This window comes from Bubalus kerabau, chromosome 4 (genome assembly GCF_029407905.1).
Source record: "Bubalus kerabau isolate K-KA32 ecotype Philippines breed swamp buffalo chromosome 4, PCC_UOA_SB_1v2, whole genome shotgun sequence".
In the NCBI taxonomy this organism is placed as follows: Eukaryota; Metazoa; Chordata; class Mammalia; order Artiodactyla; family Bovidae; genus Bubalus; species Bubalus kerabau.
In genome coordinates, this window is record NC_073627.1 from 9,378,985 (window position 1) to 9,393,721 (window position 14,737).

Below are 14,737 nucleotides of genomic sequence, written 5' to 3' on the forward strand. Positions count from 1 at the left end.
GAGGGGATAGGATTGTGTGTGTGTGTATGATCAGGCTCATTTTTAACCACTGTATTTGTGGGGCATAGAAATATGTAAGATATTTCTTATTTTATCTGTCAATATTTATTATATGATATTTGATACGTACAAAAATATATGTACCATATGTCACAAAGCACAAGAATGAAGTGATCTATGCTTCTGCCACCCAGCTGCAGAATGAGAATATTACCAGGACTCTTGTGTCACCTGGGGGTTTCTCTCACCCATCCCTCTGCCCTCGACCCCACCCAGCCCTGGAGGAAACCTGGAACTTGGATTTTGTGTTTATCATTCTTTTGCTTTAAAAAATAAATTTGTTCTTTTGTTGTTGTTTTACAAATGCATGTATCAATAAACAATATATGATTTAGTTTTTATTTTGGTTTAATTTGAGCTTTGTAAAAATTTTACCTACTGATTGTAGCCTCCAAGATTTGTTTTCTTCACTCATTATTAGATTTCCAAGATTCCTCCATGTTGCTGCCTGTAGCTCTATGCCATTCATGTCACGGCTGTATAATATTCCATTGTGTGAAAATACACAATTATTTATCAATTTTTCCTATCTGTGGACATTTCCCCATGTTTTTACAAGTTATTTTGAATGATACTATCTGTGGTGGACATTTTTGTACATGTCACCTGGTATCCCTGGGTCAGAGTTTCTCTTGGGTAAAGACTGAGTTTTTTCTTTGGTATAGACTTAGGTGCACAATTGCTGGGACTTAGGGTGTCTAAAAATTCAGCCTGACAAGAAAATGCCAGTTGTTTCCCTAAGTGACTGCACCAGTCGAGTCCTTCCATGTTCCAGGTTCCCCAGGGGATTCATTCTTCCCCACACTTGGTGTTATTGGGCTTTCTCACTGAGGGTGTTGAGTGGTATTGTGGTAACTTGTTACGGTCTTAACTCTCATTCCTTGACAACTGACAAGGCTGAGCAGTTAGTTATATGCTCGGCTCTCCTTATTTCCTCTTGATGAGATGCCCATTCATGTCATTTGTCACTTTTCTGCTTTCCTGTTTATTTTTTCCTTATTGAGTTGTAGGAGTTCTTTATATATTATAGGTATAAATCCTGTGTAAGTTATATGTGTTTTAAAATCTCCCAATCTAATTTGTGGCTTGTCTTTGTGATTTCTTTATGTCTTTTTTTTTAAGGAATGGAAGGTCTTAATTTTAATATATTCAAAGTTATCAAAACATTTTCTCTATGGCTTGAGATTTTGTGCTTGGTGAATTTCTATTCCTTTCACTGGCATTGAAATGAGACTGTCCTAATTTGTCCCAGGGTCTAACTAAGGAGACTTCCCAGGTGGTTCACTGGTTAAGAATCCACTTGGCAATGCAGGAGACCCAAGAGATGCGGATTCAATCCCTGGGTTGGGAAGATCCCCTGGAGGAGGAAATGGCAACCTGCTCCAGTATTCTTGCCTGAAAAATCCCATGGACAGAGGAGCCTGAAGGACGGCTGCCATCCATGGGGTCACAAAGAGTTGGACACAGCTGAATGACTAAGCACATAACTAAGGAAGGCCCCTAAACTGTTTGCCTGCAAATTGATTTTTCTTCATCAGCCCATGAACTTACTCTCATGTGGTTTTAAAATGTAATTCCTGTCTAGAGCCTGACCACCACCTGGATGGTCTGTTAGTTCTAGATCTCTCTCTCTCTCTTTTCTTTTTTTAATGGGCATTTTGTCCTGACCACAAATGCTGATGCTCTGTAGCAGAGAAGTGTTGGAGAGAGGGGGATGCTGGCGGGGACCAAGCCATCAACAATACTTGGTCAACAGGGCCCAGGGAGCACTGACCTTGGGCAGCCACTCAGAGTGAGTGACTCAGAGTCGGCCAGTGACACAGGTTGTCAGAGAGAGTCAGGGGAGAAGGAGGCTGAGACTTGGGTGTGCTGTGAGGCTACCAAAGGACCTAGTTGTTTGAAGGTTTTCGTCACCGTGGCTTGAAATTCATCCCTCTAGAATCATCCTTTTAAGTTGATGTGCTTGTCTCCAGTAGGCTTAGGAAAGATGGAAAGTGTCTTCAGAGAGGAACAGCACGTGTAAGTGTGGATGTGGAAGATGGTCTGCATTGTAGGGGGAGAAGGTGACAGGGCCTGACAAAGGGGCTGCATAGTTGTGGCAGCATTTGGAAACACATCCCAGGTCAGGAGCAGCGAGTTCTGGGGGAGGAGGTGCCACTTGGAAACAGCAGCTCCACCCCGCCTGGTTGAAATCACCTGAGGGGGAATGAGCTAGGTTGGGAGCTGTCCCAGAGGCTGGTGCTGAACTGTCAAACTAGCTACCCAGGGCTGGGAGCGGGAACCAGCCGCAGGTCCCCCACGCTAGCTCTCACCCTGTGGCATTTTGTTGTCAGACAAGCTGTTTCCATTGTGCGGGCCACTTCAGAGCTGGGTGTGCCCTCTTGCTGCCCGCCAGCACGCACTGCTGCTCACCGCACTGTGCCCGCCCCTGCTCCCTCTGAACAGAGAGCTGGGGAGATGCATCTACAGTGTGGAGCAGAACACTGCAGAAGCAGCTGACATTTGCAAATAATGAAAAGAGGCATCTCTTTCTGGCCTCAAAGCTTCCTACGGGAAACTCAGATGGGATGAGGGAAGAGGAGGAGGAAAGAGAAAAGGGACCTGGGGTGCAGGAAGTCAGAGAAATCTCAGACAACTTAGGATGGCACAGCCAGTGCTGTGGGAAGCCAGACCTGCCTCAGGCAGAGCAGTAAACAAGGGTTTGGGGACCCTTGTCCCCAGGTCACCAGAGACCCCAAGATGCAGTGGGAAGAATCCTGGGGGTGGGGACTGTCCAGAGCCTGCATCTCAGGTGCTGCCTCACACAAGTCCCCTGCAAGCATGGAGCATCCTTCTATCAACACCTGCTCCAGCTCTAGGTTAGATGAATTCATGTTTATCAGCATTAGCTGGACTCCTCCCTTCTGACTGTGCATCTTCTGGGGCCAGAGAGGTGAGAACTTCCTTTCCTAACTGCTCCCTCAGGGAATGGGAAGGCTCCCTGCGTTTGTGACAGCCCAACATCACACTTAGAGAACCATCTTTGCGTGAGACAGCAGCTATTTGACAAGCCTCCCTAAGAAGCAGGAATTTAAAAAACATTGTATTCATTTATTTTATTATTTAGTTTTGGCTATGCTGGGTCTTCGTTGCTGCATGTGGGCTTTCTCTAGTTGCAGCGAGCAGGGGCTACTCTCTCGTTGCAGTGTGTGGGCTTCTCATCGTGGTAGTTTTTCTTGTTGTGGAGCATGGGCTCTAGGGTGCCCAGGCTTCAGTCATTGTGGCATGTGGGCTCAGTAGTTGTGACGCACAGGATCAGTAGTCCTGGCTCATGGGCTTAGTTGCTCTGTGGTATGTGGGTTCTTCCCAGGCCAGGGATTGAGCACATGTCTTCTGCCCTGGCACATGGCTTCTTTACCACTGAGCCACCAGGGAAGCCCAAGAGGCAGGACTTTTAACTCGGTTGTTCTGTTCAGCCCCTGCTGGGATGTCTCCTCTTCCAACCTCAACCCTGAGTCCTTACCTTCCCAGAGTACTTCCTCCTCCTCTGGCCACTCACTGGGCCCCGCTGGAGCTGAGCCTGTGATCGATCAGTGAGGTTGCTGATGTCCATTACAGGGCCAGAGCAGTGAAGATGGGGGTCACTGCACTTGGGCGGTCCTGAAAGTGAGGCTCTTGTGAAATACACCTGAAATACACCTCTGCTGCCATTTCTTTCACTGCACATATGTGCCCTCATGCATGCACGCATGTCCTTTTGCACAACCACATATGTACACCCTTGTATGTATGCGCACCCCTGAGTGAAGATGCATGCCTCCACAGACTTGTAAACACACACCCTTGCACATGGACATACACATACATACGATATTCAGCCCATGGCACACTTGTGCATATCCACGCACACAGGTACACCCCAATGCACACACACACCCCCCACAGAGGATTCGTATTTTCCATATCCACTAGTGTGTCACCCATGCAGATCTGAAACTCCCTGGAGCAGGAGCTCTAGAGAGAGGTCACCCCATCTCCACTTTGCAGTTTGTTAAGCGGGCAGGCCCGAGGCGGTGCCCAGACAGCTCTGCCCTGGGCTCCCTGTGGGGTGTAGGTACCACAAAGGCTCTTGCTCAGATGGGGCAGAATTGTGTAAACAGCTTGGCCACCTGAGGGAACAGTCTCAGGAAGGTTTTTTCTAAATCTGATACCAGGTACAATTTAAGACAACTGAAAGAATAAAAATTAAAAAAAGAAAATTTCCTTCCCCAGGAGACATAGTACAGTTATGTCTATAAAATTAACAGCCTCCGCTGTGTTGAAATTCATTTCAGGTAGGAATTCTTAACCCTAGCTGTAGTGGAACTGCCTTGGAAACTTATCGGCCTTCGGGTGTCTTGGTGTCTCTGATTTAATTGGTCTGGGGTGGGGCCGAGTTATCAAGGTTTCAAAGCTCCCCCGGGTGATCTGTGATCTAATGATCAGTGATGGTTGGGAATTAGAAAAGTTGAGGATGTGGTTTTTGACATCCCATCCCCCACCTCCCAGTCTGTTTAGCAGGATAGCTGTGTGGTTAGGATACTGCAGTGTGTGAATGGTTACTGAGGAACAGGCCTGGAGTAGGGGCTCAGCACCCTAGATGATCTGTGAAAAGATGTGTGAATTCCTCCTGAGCCTGCCTTTGCACACTTGAAAGCACCCGTGTTGCCCCTTGGCTGCAGGGCAGGGGCCGAGTGGAGGAGGCAGGCCAAGGAGGTAACCTCCAGAGGTGGCCGGGTAGTAGGGCCTCTTGTACCCCTCCGGGGACATTGTGTGAACCTGCTGACATGCAATGTATTGGGTTGGCCAAACAGTTCCTTGGGGGTTTTCCGTAACATCGTATGGAAAATCCCGAATCAACTTTTTGGCCAGCCCAATACTTCATGCCACACCCTCTCTTGGATGTACTTTTTCCTGGTAACAGTTGCTGGTTGGGCCTAGCCTATGAGCTCCCCAAACTCATTCTCTGCCGGAACCACCCGAATGCTACATACATGCAGGCCTTTCCTTGAGTGGACGTTAACATACAGAGGTGATTTAGTTTGCTAGAGTTGCTGTAACGAAGTGCCACAGGTTGGGAGGTTTAAACAACTGAAGCGGGTGGTCTCCCGCTTCCGGGTGCTGGAAGTCCGAGATCGCGGCGTTGGTAGCGTTGATTGGTTCGGAGGCTTCTGCTGGTTGTCAGTGATCTTTGGTGTTCGCTGGCTTGTGGAAACATCAGCTGCGTCTTTGCCTTCTTCTGCACGTGGCATTCTCTCTGCGCATGCGTCTGGGTTCAGTGTCCCCCTTCGTATAAGGACACCAGTCGTATGAGATCAGGACCTACTAATGACCTCATTTCAACTTGGTCACCTTTGTAAGAATCCTACCTCCAAATAAGGTCCCATACTGAGGTTCTGGGGTTCGGACTCCAACGTATGTTTGGTGGGGGGACAACAAGTCAAGCTGTAACAATTTGGTGACCGTGTGAGCCTAGAAAGGGGTCACAGGCAGAGAGACCACTGAATACCGGCATGGTGCTGCTGTGGGTTCTGTGGAAGGTGGGATCATCCGGGGGTCCCGTCTCCCAGCCTGGCGGAGCCATGCTACACAAGAGGCACTAGGGTCTAGTGAAAATAGGTCAGCAGGATGTGCAGATAATCCGAATTCTGAGAGTCGCGGCTGGGCTCCTGCCGCAGAAACGTCTCCCCGGGCCGGGCCGGCAAAACGCCCTGCGTGGGGAAGGCAGCAGGATGGAGATGCTGCCCGTACATTTGTCGTAGTTTATTCACAGATGTTTGCAGCAGATGTCTTGGTCACTGACTCGACAACGAGGCTGGACAGATGAGCCGCTTTTCTCTGCTCCTCGTGTTTTGGTGTTTTAATTAACCAACGCACTGGCATGATGTTTGGGGCAGTGCACGGCATCCACATCTGGTTTTGCTTCTGCAAGATGTTTCCGGGGTGATGGTGGTGGCGGCGGCAGCGAGTGGGGACAACGGGCTCTGATCAGACTGCAGCTCAGGGATGTCAGGCAGTCCTGCCCGTGCCCTGCACATGCGGCGGGAGAAGACACGAAGCCAGAGCCCCTGTTGGCTGCATCCCTGAGTCCCCAGGGATGTCTGGATCCATGGTGGGCATTTTAAAATGAAGCCTTTCCCCTTCCCGCCTGCCCAGGATCGGCTGTGCTCATCCATTTTATTTGCATAATTTCAAGCATCATTAATAGTACATGGCATGAGGAAAAATGACTGAGCTCTTATTCCTCCCTCCATGAGTGAAACTGGGTTTAGTAGAAAATTAGTTGACTTAACTGGCAAATGATGAAAGCTTGAGAGGAGAATGTTTAAATAAGGAGGGTGAGGAGGGGAGACTCTTAGCTGTCAAGAACCGGCCCTGGTGGAAATTGGTCTCTTGGCCTTTCTGTTTGTTCAATGTTTGTTCAAGGGAAATGCTGGGGAGGGTCCCTGGAGAATGACGAATGCAGGGACCACATCCTGTCCTTTGTACTCAGCCCAGCTTGACCAAGCTGTAGCCAGTAAACCCTCTAAGCTGCCAGTCCCAGCAAGCCTCAGGGTTGTTTTTTGGTTTTTAATATTTATTTATTTGGCTTCACTGGGTCTTGGTTGCAGCACGATAACTTAGTTGTAGCATGTGGGATCTAGTTCCCCGACCAGGAATCGAACCTGGGCACCCTGCATTGGGAGCTCAGAGTCTTAGCCACTGGACCACCAGGGAAGTCCCTGTCAGTTCAGTTCAGTCACTCAGTCGTGTCGTGACTCCATGGACTGCAGCATGCCAGGCTTCCCTGTCCATTACCAACTCCCAGAGCTTACTCAAACTCATGTCCATCAAGTCGGTGATGCCATCCAACCAGCTCATCCTCTGTCGTCCCCTTCTCTTCCCGCCTTCAATCTTTCCTAGCACCAGAGTCTTTTCCAAGGAGTCAGTTCTTTGCATCAGGTAGCCAAAGTATTGGAGTTTCAGCTTCAGCATCAGTCCTTCCAGTGAATACTCAGGACTGATTTGCTTTAGGAAGTCCCTGTGAGCATGTTTAAATGCTGGTGTGAAGGAGCCAGAAAAGGGAGTGGTGGAAGCTCCAGGAGGAAAGATATTATCATGGGTGACCCCCAGGAGGAAGGGGAAGAGAGCAGGATGTAGTGGGGCTGCCAATGGGGTTACAGGATGGGGCCTTCCCATCGATGCTTTTTATTTTATCTTTTAGAACATTCTCTTGTTTCAGATGCTCTGGGTCTTCATTGCTGCATGTGGGCTTTCCATGGTTGCAACCAGCGGGGGCTACTCTCTGGTTGCGGAGCTGGGGCTTCTCATTTCAGCGGCTTCTCTTGTTGCACAGCATGGGCTCTAGTACGTGCGGGCTTCCGTGGTTGCAGCATGTGGGCTCAGTAGCCGCAGGGCGCAGGCTTCAGTAGTTGAGGCTCACTGGCTTAATTGGTCCGCTGGCTACTGGAATCTTCCCAGAGCAGGGAATGAACCCATGTGCCCTGCACTGGCAAGTCGATTCTTACTACTGTGTCACAAGGAACTCCTTATTTTATCTTTGATGTAGGAGGAATGAGCGTCTTCTGGGAGTGAGGTGGAGGGGGCAGGAGGTGTAAGGAGAGTGGGCGAGACTGGAACACCCTGAAGGTTGCCCTGGACTTCGAATGTGTTAACCCTTCCCCAAAACCCTTGAACCAAATATGGCAGAAATCTGATGACTTGACGAGGCTGGGAAGTGGCAGTGCAGATATTCATCATGTCATCATACTATTTTCTATAACTTTCTGGATGCTTGAAATATTTGATTGTTCAATCAGAACAGGGGAGGAAGAGCCATGTCCAGCTTCTGCTTGGCACTTAGCAGACCCTGTACACAGAGGTTCTTTCTCCCCCACCTCTTCCTAGAGGAGGCATGAGAGGCAAATGGCTAATTTACAATAAAACACTCCTTCCCCTCTCCCTTCTGTTTGTTTTTAGCCACACCACGTGGCTTGTGGGATCTTAGCTCCCAGACCAGGGATCAAACTGTGCCCCCTGCACTGAAAGTTAGGAGTCCTAACCACTGGATCCACAGAGAATTCCTGCCTCTCCCTTCTTTTGCCTTCCTTCTCGTCCAAGGAGGCCTTTTAATCTGTGTAGTGGGATCATGTTCAGCACAGCTAGATACCACAGAAGGTGGGAGACCTCTGCTGCTGGGGGCCCAAAGTCTCCCTGGTCCCCAGCCTTCATCCTTCCCAGGGATCCAGGAGAGATGATTCCCTGCTCCTCCCACTCCATGCTGCTCCGAGCCTCAAAGAGTGGGAGTCTGTTTCTTGCTAATCAAGGCCCCTCCCTAAGTCTTGACCTCGCAGATGCAATGGCCAAGGCGCCTTTTCCAGCTCTAGTCTGGTCCACATTGGGACTGGGAGGTTGCAAAGGAAGATCGATCTAAAAGAAATCACAGGCTCTCAGGAAAGGTTCATGCAACCCAGTGGGTTGGGGAGAACTTGGGGGGAGTCAGAGAAGAAAGGAAGAGGAGGGCTGGCTTCTGCAGGCTTTTGAAGGAAGAGTAAGGAGGTGGGGTTTGTTCTGGGGGTGGGGAGGAACGCATCAGTACACCTTCAAACCTCAGGAGCTGTGGGTTCTCATAAAGGAAGGGGGCATCCTGAGCAGGAGAAGGTCTTGTCCCATGGCAGCAGGAGAGGAGGGAGGCAGATGGTGGGATGAACTTCCTGGAGACTGACATGCCCCCCACGGGAGGGATAAAACTGCTGCTCCCAGCTCAGGTCGGGGTGCTGGCAGAAGACAGAATGGTCTGAATAACCCCTAGTGCTCCTTCTAACTTCCCCAAAATAGTCAGAGGGCTCTGGTAAAGAGAAGACTTTCTTGGAACCAGGCTGTTCTTTCCTGGGTGGTCTGGAATGGACTCAGATCCCCACATGATTCATGGGTGGCACCTCAGGGCTGTGTCTTTAACCCACATCCCCCACAGGACTTGTTCCAACGTGGCTGAGAGCAGGGTCTCACCCTATCTTTGTTTCCTCTATGGGTTGGTTTTCCACAAAGGTCTGTGGGCTCCCCAGGTAGCGTTGGTGGTAAAGAACCTGCCTGCCAAGGCATGAGATACAGATTCAATCCCTGGGTCGGGAATATCCCCTGGAGGAGGGTATGGCAACCCACTCCAGTATTCTTGCCTGGAGAATCCCATGGACAGAGGAGCCTGGCTGGCTACAGTCCATAGAGTCGCAAAGAGTCGGACACGACTGAGGCGACTTAGCCATGCAGCATGCATAGAACAGCAAAAGCGCCTAGGATGTGAGAATCCCCAGAAAAATTGAAAACCAACATCCCAAGGGCAGGTCCCACCCGAGAGCAAAGAGGCGGCCCCTCTGGGACCAGCCTGGCCATCGGGAGCCAGAATAGACCTCGGTGATCCAAACCTGCACCTGGGCCCAAGAGCCACCTTCACAGAAAGGCTGGCTTGGCAAGAGGAGCCTGGATTCCTGCTCAGCACTTACGTGCATGGTTACATAAATGGGAAGGAGGCAGGGGACAGCCAGAGGGATGCGTTCCTGGCACCACAGCCCCCCGGGAGCTGGAGGAATGAGTCTGTGGTTTCAGCCACCTCTCCTGGGAGTGGCAGCCCTATTCTTAGCCCTGAGTTTGCTTACTAGGAAGGAACGCTGGGGAAGAAAGTGTTGGCTTTGGACCACAGGCCTGATGCAGGCTGCCCAGTTCCCTTTCAGCATCTTCCCATCTGTACTTCCTTTGGGCTTTGGCTAAAGCATGGCTGGAGTCAGCTCCAATCTGCTTTTCCTTTGAATTCCTGCTTCCTCTGAGCCCTGACCCCACTTGGGACCTGGCCATTTCCTTTAGCTGTGATCCCTGACCCTCTGAGGGCACTGTCTTGTCAGGAGACGGAAGCTGTGGGTGGACCCATCATGAGGGCATCATAAAGCTGCTTTTGTCGGGCTCAGGAAGGTCAGCCCACGCTGGGCAAGAGAGGAAAACCTGGCAGGAGAATTTAATTCCTTCCTCGTTAGTGATGCTAACCTGCCTTCCACAGCAGCTCGTTAGATGCCCAGTTAACTTTCTGCATTTGCTTCTTTGTGTTCCTTCTGTTCTGGGGAAGGGGCAGCAGGTGCTTTAACAGTGGACCTTGGAAGAGTGACAAGGTCGATGCCGTAGTGCTCGGGGGATGGGCACCGGATGGCATCAGAGGGCTAGCGGACCCTGGAGGAGACAGAGGTCCTGGGTTGCCCAGCCAGGTGCTCCCAGTAATGAGATGGATCCAGGGAAGCTGAAGTTACCCTGTTCTCTTAGCTCTTGAAGGCAAAGATCTTTGAGCACTTTGTAAGGATGCTTTTTAATTAGGTCCTTCCCACACAGAGAAGACATACAGGGAGAGAGAATAGTCTGTTCCAGAATTTGAGCGCTACCTGGAGAGCTTATTTCCAGCCACAGACCAAGTACAGGGAGACATAAACCCGAAGAATTTTTAGCCTTGGAGGGACCGTGGAGATTTGCCCGTGTATCACAGAATGGAAGTGGAGGTGCACTCCGGAGCACTTCTACGTCTGTGCAAGGCAACCCAGCAAATTCGTGCTGAAGCTCACACCCAGGGATCCTCTTCACTGTTAGAACTTGGCACTTTTTTCTTTTTTTGGTACATGGGAAGAAACAATATAAATTCAAAACTTACAGATAAGGGTTAGCTCTCTCACTCATCTCTTTTAAAAATTTATATGCACAGAACTCAGCATTTTGATTCCTAGCTGAGAGGTTTTTTTTTCCTTCTATTGGGCATAGGTTGTATTTTTTCTTCTCCACCTTCTTGCATCCTACCTTTTGATCTTTTTTCTTTTTAAAAATATTTCTTTATTTGACCACACTGGGTCTTAGTTTTGACACTTGGACTCTCTGATCTTCGTTGCAGCATGTGGGTTTCAGTCCCCTGACCAGGGATTAAGCCCCATCCCCTGCATTGGGAGCACGGAGTCTTAACCGCTGGACCACCAGGGAAGTCCCACCATCTTTTGATCTTTCGGCCAAGAGTGGCTAATACATCCTGCTCCACCTATTTGCTGACCCTCTCCATTGTTGGGTGGGGGGGGGGCTTCCCTGGTGGCTCAGTTGGTAAAGAATCTACCTGTTAACGCAGGAGACACGAGTTGGATTCCTGGGTCAGGAAGATCCCCTGGAAAAGGAAATGACAACCCACTCCAGTATTCTTGCCTGGGAAATCCCATGGACAGAGGAGCCTGACGGGCTACAGTCCATGGGGTTGCCAAGAGTCGAAAACAACTAAGCGACTAACACTTCCTTCCATTGTGGGGGGCCCTGTAGAAGATGGGGCAGGCGTGCCTCTGGGAGGGAGAGTGCTGGGCGTGTGTTTGTGGGGCTGTACATGGACATTGTGAGTGTGGATAATCTGGTTTTGGGTTTTTAGAAAGCTTTTAGTAAAATACGTATAAAGTTTACCCACCTTAACCACGTGCAGTTCGGTGACATTAGATACATTCACACAGTCATACAACCGTCAGCACCATCCGCCTCCAGAGCTCTTTCATCTTCCCAGACTGAAACTGTCCCCAGGAAACCCTGACTCCCCATCACCCCTCCCTGCCCCCAGCTTGGCTTTCATGGATGGATTAGTCTGGGTTGGGAACATGGACCAGATGACTTGGTGACAGTACAAGGACCATGTCCCTAGATCACCCCTCCCCCATCGCCTTCGTCGGCATTGAGACTCCCACGCAGGTGGCCTGGGGACATTTGGAAGTTCATTGCAACTGCCCAGTTTAGCAATTCCACAGAAACTTCCCAAGCGCTGGGGGTGGTCGTGGGCAGGTGGACGGAGGCTGCTAGGTGGGTGCGTCTGAAGTCCCTTCATGCTGAGATGCTGCTTGTCCCCGTCTCAGCAGTGCCGTGGGGGTGGGGCGGCTTCCCGAGCCCCTCCCGACACAGCTCTGGGTAAGAGTCGGAAGAGAAATGAACTTGACGTTGAAATTATGGGACAGTCTGGACAGGGGCCTTTTGAGGAGTCAGCGGGTAAGGTGGAATTGTACAACTGAGCCTCCCTGGCACCTTTGGCTGAAGGCTGTCAGGAGAGTGTTTTTCAATTCATGTTGCTGCTCCAACCAACCACTTAGTGTAAAATTGCCCATAAAAGTAAACTTAAATTACAAGTGATAAAACCATAGCCCCCTCTCTCCTCGACTGACCCTCTCAGCTCTTCTCTGGACGAGCTCAGACTCCTCCTGACGAGAGTCATGAAGAAACTGCAGACACACCTCCAGCTCAGTCACTGCAAATTGAAAATCTTTGTTTTCTGTGGCTGTGGGGACGGTGGGGCTCCTCGTTAACTCCCCCTGGGAAGGGGACCTGCTGTCTCTGGGCTGATTTGTCTCTCCTCCTCTTCTTCCTGCCATGATGTCCTTTGGGGACCCGTGGGGCCACTTGTGTCCAGTACAGACCAGGAGGTCTTGGTAAACCGTGGAGATGCCCACATGAGCCCTGGGCTCCTCTCGCTCACCCGTCCCTTCTCTCCTAACATGCTTTTCTTGATATTTTCAACCTTTAAAACAGTTCTTTCTCGGGGGGAGGGGGGGTGGTTCACCGGGTTCGTTGCTTTGTTAATTCATTCATGAACCTGATACTTATTGGGTCAGATCCTGTCCCAGCTCTGTGCTTTCAAAGGTAATCTAGCCCTACCCTGGGGGGGCCCAAGTTGTGAAGAGGTGACTCAGGGCAGTGCAGAGGGATGGTAGAGAGGGCAGTGGGATGCCGGGGCAGGGGTATCAAAGGAGAAGGGCGTCTCACTCTGTCCAGAGGTCCAAGGAAGGCTTCCTGGAGGAGGAAAGTGAGTCACTCAGTCCTGTCCAACTCTTTGCAACCCCATGGACTATACAGTCCCTGGAATTCTCTAGGCCAGAGTACTTGAGTGGGCAGCCTTTCCCTTCTCCAGGGGATCTTCCCAATCCAGGAATCAAACCAGGGTCTCCTGCATTGCAGGCAGATTCTTTACCAGCTGAGCTACCAGGGAAGCCCTCCTGGAGCAGGAGGCAAGGTTTGCATCAAGGAGCAGAAGGTGAGAAGGCTGTGAAAAGGATCAGATGCAACCAGGGGTGACTGACCAGGTTGACACTGTGGAAAGATCTCTCCATAAAAGAGTCAGGCCAAGTAGGGGAAGGCAGAAGAGAAATGAAATTATTTCAAGATTCTAGCTGAAACACGATTGGGGCCTTAGATGAGGGGTGTGTGTGTGTTGGGGTGGGAGTCAGAAGTTTCCAGACTTGGCAATTCAGAAGGTGAAACTGATGACTGAAGTCATAACAATCAGTGGGACTTTCACTCTCCTTGCCTCACTCGATCTTATCAGGAACCTGGTGAGGTAGGCATTTTTGGTCTTTTGCCAATGAAAAAAATGAAATTCCTAGAGGCTATGATTCCTCCAAGGTTAGCAACAAAACCAGGACTGGGGCCGATCTCCGCTGGTAGCCTGCAGCTCCAATTTCGGGATGTCACCGTGGACTCAGGGCACACCGCTGTATTGTCTGATGCCCAGTGAGCCTGGGGACAAAGGGGAGCCCGGCCGGTGGGAGTGTGGGTGCTGGAGCCTACTGCCTGGGTTCCCACCGCAGCTCTCCTCCTCCCTGGCTCTGTGATCCTGTTTCTTAATCTGTAAAGAGGGGAGCAGGTTAGGAATGGGTCTGCTCTCATAGGGTAGTTGTCCAGATGAAAGGGATTGATGAGTTAATGAGTTGGAAGCATGTGGAATGGTGCCTGTGTTCAGAATGGGAGCCACGAAGGGGACGGAGATGATGACAGAGGCTCTGGAACATGAGTGTGGCGCCATCTTCCCAGGAGAGGACCCTGACCTGTCCATCGGGCCTCCCCGTGGCCCTGGTGTCTGGGGCTGGGGCTGGGGTCAGGGTCGAGGCAACCAAAGGGAGCCCCCCGTGACTCTGTGGTACCACTCATGGCTACAGAGGGACATGTTGCCTGGTAACCAGCCAGAAAGGCAGCGTGGGGAAATCATGTGACTGGTGCAGGCAGCAGCAACTAGACCCACCTACAGTTTGTATTTTCAGAATCGTCTTCATTTTTCCCAGACCCAGATTCCATGAGGGAGGAGCAGCCACCCCCTTCCTCAGTTCTGCAAGAGGCGTCATCACTGTCTTTCTATCTGAGGTTCTCAATTGAGTGGAGGCAGTGCGGAGGGGGACCAGGGTCTGTCCTCAACCTGGAGCTTCTATAACCCAGGACAACAGTGATGCTCCATCTGACTGGAGGAGTCTGGGGGTGTGTGTGTGAGAGACAGCCATCCTTGAAAGAAAACGGGATCCCACAGAGTAGAATATAAAACCTGCCTGACACTTAAAAAATACCGCCAGATATTTCATAAAGGCTCCAGGTTATGGGAGCTGCTTCCCGTGATAGTGCCAGACCTCTGAGGTCTAGACTTTCTGAGTACTTCACCAAAAAGCTGAAGAGGGGGCCCTGCCTTAGAAGTCCTGGCTTTGAGAATCCTGCCTATGGCCGTCTGGGGGATCACTGGAGATTGGATGGGTGGGGAGTAGCGGAGCTTGGCCAGTTTTAAGTTTAAAGATAAGAAACTGCTGTGCAAAATAGTTGAGTATTATCTATTAAATTTAACAATTACTCCTGGATAAATATCTGAGAGCTTCAGAATTTT